The following is a 5,000-nucleotide window of genomic DNA, read 5'->3' on the forward strand; positions in this document are numbered from 1 at the left end:
GTCTTGATGAGGCCAGAGGGTCCTCACGTCGCTGTATCACCTTCCTGCAGGACAGCTGCTGGCCGCTCCCAAATACATCATCCTGTCTGTCCCACTGGGTGTGTGTGTGTGTGTCCCCGTGTTTGTGCGTGTGTGATAGTGTGTTTATGTCTACATCCAGGGATGGATATACAGTTGAGGACGATATTATTAGCCCCCCTCCTGAAATTAGACATATCTCTTCATTGATCATTGAGAATGATCATTATTAATAAATGTGTGTTATTCTGGAAACAAATACACCATGGAGATAGTATCCAATAAGTTAAATTTGGACTTTTCCATTTTCACAATGAGTTTAAACAAAAAAGTGTAAAAATGGCAAGGACAAAATTATTAGCCCCCTTATCATTAATATTCAAAACAGTGCCATTTATTAACAAAAATTGACACCAGGCACTATGATTAGTTGTTAACTATGTTGGAACATGTCCTACCAGGGATTTTGGGCCATTTTTTTCATCGCAAATAGTTAAGCTGGTCCAAATGGCATGGATGTTGAGGATGGACATTCATTTTCAGCACTCTTCAAATACTATCTAAAGGATTGAGGTCTGAACCACTCCATGACCATGGTTTTAGTATCCTTGAAGAAAATTTGAACTATTTTGGATGCAAGTTTTGGGTTATTATCTTATTGAAAAATCCAGTGAAGATCTTAGCTGCCTCTATGAGCATATTTTTGCAAGGTCACTTTCCACATTCTATCATTATTTTCAGTTTTTATGGTGCCGTACACCCAAACAAGGTTTCCTGTGGCTGAGGCTGCCACAGAATGATGCATCCACCACCATGTTTAATTGTGGAAACCATCTTATAACGATTCAAGGCCTATCCCTTTCTTCACCTGACAGAAGCAGAATTCATGCATCAAAGCAGGTGCAATTGAATATCATCAGATGAAAGCAGAGATGTTCAAAACTCATTTTTGACTTTCAAATGTTCACAGGCAAAGCTCAATAACACTCTGATATGCACTGCCGTTAGTAAAGGGGTTTTTCTGTGATGATGGCCCCAAAGCCCAATATGATGACAAGCCCTAACAACTGTCTTTCTTGGTGGGGGAAAAAACTCCAGGTGAGGCCAGGTCAATAACAATCATCTAGGCAGGTGTCCAATGCTTCTTTGGTCTAATGAGGCCAAGCAGTTTCCACAGTTACACACAGTGGTGGGGGCATCAAGTTTAGTCTGTTATTCAGCCTCAGACACAGGGAGTCTGGGTCTGAATCTGGATTGCTGGGTCTTCCAACAACATTGTAACCCAAAGCATACATTTAGATTAGTTCAGAGGTTCTTCAAGGACACTAAAACCATGATATTGGAATCACCCGCTCATAGTCCAGTCCTCAATCCCACTGAGAGTCTGTGGTTAATGTCTATGCTCAGCATCCATGCGATTTGGACCAGCTAGAACACTTTGCAGTGAAGAAATGGGCCAAAAATCCCTAGTGGGCTATGTGCCAACCTAGGTAGCAACTTATCAGGGCCTGTTGTCAGTTTTGGTTCATAAATGGCGCCATATTGACTATTGATGATAGGGGGGCTAATAATTTTGTCCTTGTCATTTTTACCCTTTTTTGTTTAAACTCATCGTAACAATAGACAAATCCAAATTCAACTCATTGAATATTATCTCCATCAGTGTATTTGTTATCAGAATAACAGAAACGGTTAATAATGGTCATTCTTACTGAGAAATCAAGAGAAATGTCTAATTTCAGGAGGGGGGCTAATAATATCGTAGCCATTTCGGGACCCTAGGCGAAATACAAACATGGGTCCCTCAAAAGTCATTATATACACATGAAATTCTGTGGTTTGGTGCTATTTTATTATTTTGTCTCATTTATATCTTACATTACTTTACATAAGTGAGTACTTTGCGTACGTTTTTGGGTGTTTACCGTGAGTGGTGTGACAGCCAGGGCCCCTATAGAGGTCAGATTTGATCTGGGCCCTAGGCAATTGCCTACGACTACATCATCCTGTCCATATGTAGTGATTGTGGGGATTAAATAAGGTGCAATCACAATAAAGTAATACATGCATATTAGGGATATGTATGCGACTTGTTGTAGTTGAATATAATAGAACTATTTGCAAACTCTATGGCCAATGGGAAATGGCCAACAAAAGACAAGAAAATTGCTTCCTATCTCCATCTTGCCCAGATTTAAGTGCCAGATTTCAGCGAATGCATGGTCCTGATATTCATTGACTTTTGCTCTGCTGATGCCTGTGATGTGATGACAAAACATTTTTTTTTTTACCACTTTGTTATTATTAGAAATTTGTATTCATAATGTCGTAATTCATAATTTTGCAAAATTCCAAATTCGTAATACGTTATGTAAGGAATAGCGGCCGATGAGGTTTCCCGATAACAAGGGAAATAATGGACGAGGCGAAGCATTCTAACAGCCCGACGGCACAGCCGAAGGGCTATTAGACTCGTCAAGTCCATTTTCCTTGATATCGGGACACCTTCGAAGACTGTTATTCCGCTTATCACCCGGTTGCCAGCATTTAAGTAATAATTTATTCCTTTGTTGATCTAAGGCTTTGTGATTATGCTATGATTTGTTTAGCCGTCTGCCGTTTTGATTGCAATTACATTCATTCACCGGCCCATTTAAAGTTGGGACATTTTCGGCGAGCCTCGCAGATGATTTTGCTGCAGGAGATTGAATTGTAGCCTTGCGGTCTCGGTGGGAAAAAAATGTCCGTTGTCCTGCTTATCTCCGATATTTTCAGTTTATGAATAGCTATTTAAAATATGTTGTAAGAAAGGTTGCAAAATAGTGCAGAGTTGTGCCAGCTGTCAGGCCAACTGCCCCAGAATCCAGCGACCAAACCTCTGCATGATTTCTACAGGGTATTCATTTAAATATTGTCAGCATTAAATTAAAGTTAGACGGCCCCACGGCCGCATGACATCATAGGTGTCCTGTTCTCGGGAATAATGGACACCTGCTCAGCCGATCAGAAGACGTAACGTCTGCTCCCCGGTTGATTTGTTTTTGTTTTGTGAATGCAATATGTGATGTTATAATTTTGTAATGTTGTATTCTGACGAATGTCAAACACACAACACATTCTAAGTACAAATGGACATATGAATGCACCTTATTTAGTCCTCAAAACCACTTCATATAGCCGCCTGTGTGTGTGTGTGTGTGTGTGTGTGTGTGTGTGTGTGTGTGTGTGTGTGTGTGTGTGTGTGTGTGTGTGTGTGTGTGTGTGTGTGTGTGTGTGTGTGTGTGTGTGTGTGTGTGTGTGTTTGTGTGTGTGTGTGTGTGTGTGTGTGTTTGCTTGTGTGCGTGTGTGTGGGGGGGGGATGACATTTGTGTGTGCATCTGTGAGTGTTAGGGTGGTGGTAGTTCTCCGACTGGATAAATAGGAGGTGTGTGTGTGGCTGTGTGTGTGTGGTGGTGGTGGTGGGGGGGGGGGGGGTGCAGACAGAAAGTCCTTGTCCAGTGGAGGTCAATGGATCTAGCAGAGAGAATAGTCAGAGGAGCTGAAAGCTATTCCACTGCAAGCACACACACATACACACACACACACACGCTCACACATGTACGTGCACGGACAGTACGCACAGTACGTACACGGACATGCATGCACGCACACACAAACACACACACACACACACACACACACACACACACACACACACACGCACGCACACACACACACACACACACACACACAGAGAACCCTCTCTATGCCATGGGATGCGTCTCGCTAATGCTGAGTCAAACTCTTTGACAGGCTGGGAAACCATTTAGAGGGCCTGCTAGAAATTAAGAGCACAACCTGTGTCCTGCCTCTCCAAATTCCCCTGGTTCTACTTTGTGCAAGTGTGTGTGTGTGTGTGTGTGTGTGTGTGTGTGTGTGTGTGTGTGTGTGTGTGTGTGTGTGTGTGTGTGTGTGTGTGTGTGTGTGTGTGTGTGTGTGTGTGTGTGTGTGTGTGTAGGTGCGCGCATGCGTGCATATGTATTTTTGTGCACCACAGGTCTATGTGTGTCTGTGCATGCATATAACTGTAACGGCTGTGAGACATGTACGTATCTTCCACACGCTCTCAACCTGCTCGCTCGTGTCCTGGTCAATTTAGCAAATTAGCAAACAACCGTCTCTCTTCAATTACAAACACTGTATGTACAAATAAAAATGATGCAACAGGAGAGAATATATTGGTCACCTTAACCCAAGTGTCATTTATTTTCAAACCATGATCGGTAGATTTGACACCACCGAAATCAAAACAGCCTCCATTTTTAAATATCCTAGTACTGCTGATGACGCATGTGACGTTATGGCGTTGATGGTTTTTGAAAGCTCCTCCATTGGTTAATGCTTCGCGGTGCCGCTACATTTTTCAACCAAGCTCAACTTTATCGCCCCGCTCGCCCACCGCCCGCCACTCCTCACTTCTATCACTTAGCGCACATGTAAATCAGCCGTAAGTGTGTATACTATAGTTATGAGCGATTCTATATGTGAGATGATATTTGACGTCAGCCTTTATACGCATACGCTAAAAAAAGACAAAGTGTGTCAACAATATGTGTGTGTGTTTGTGTGTGTGTGTGTGTGTGTGTGTGTGTGTGTGTGTGTGTGTGTGTGTGTGTGTGTGTGTGTGTGTGTGTGTGTGTGTGTGTGTGTGTGTGTGTGTGTGTGTGTGTGTGTGTGTGTGTGTGAGAGAGAGAGCGCACATCATCTGGAGTGTGCCAGTAACCCCCCCCCCTCTCTCCGTGGTGACGACAGGCACTTAATCTAAAGTTTCCTCTGCTGGCGCACCTGTGTGACTCACATTATACCAAAGGCTGCAGCCTGACAAGAAGGGGTTAAACAATCCCCCTAATGTAAGGCTGTTTACTGTTACCCCCCGAGTCAATTATTTCTCATAGGGACGGTGGAGGGGATAGTGGTGGCGACTCGACGTGTAAAGCCGCCTG

This window comes from Engraulis encrasicolus, unplaced genomic scaffold, assembly GCF_034702125.1.
Source record: "Engraulis encrasicolus isolate BLACKSEA-1 unplaced genomic scaffold, IST_EnEncr_1.0 scaffold_25_np1212, whole genome shotgun sequence".
Classification (NCBI taxonomy): Eukaryota; Metazoa; Chordata; class Actinopteri; order Clupeiformes; family Engraulidae; genus Engraulis; species Engraulis encrasicolus.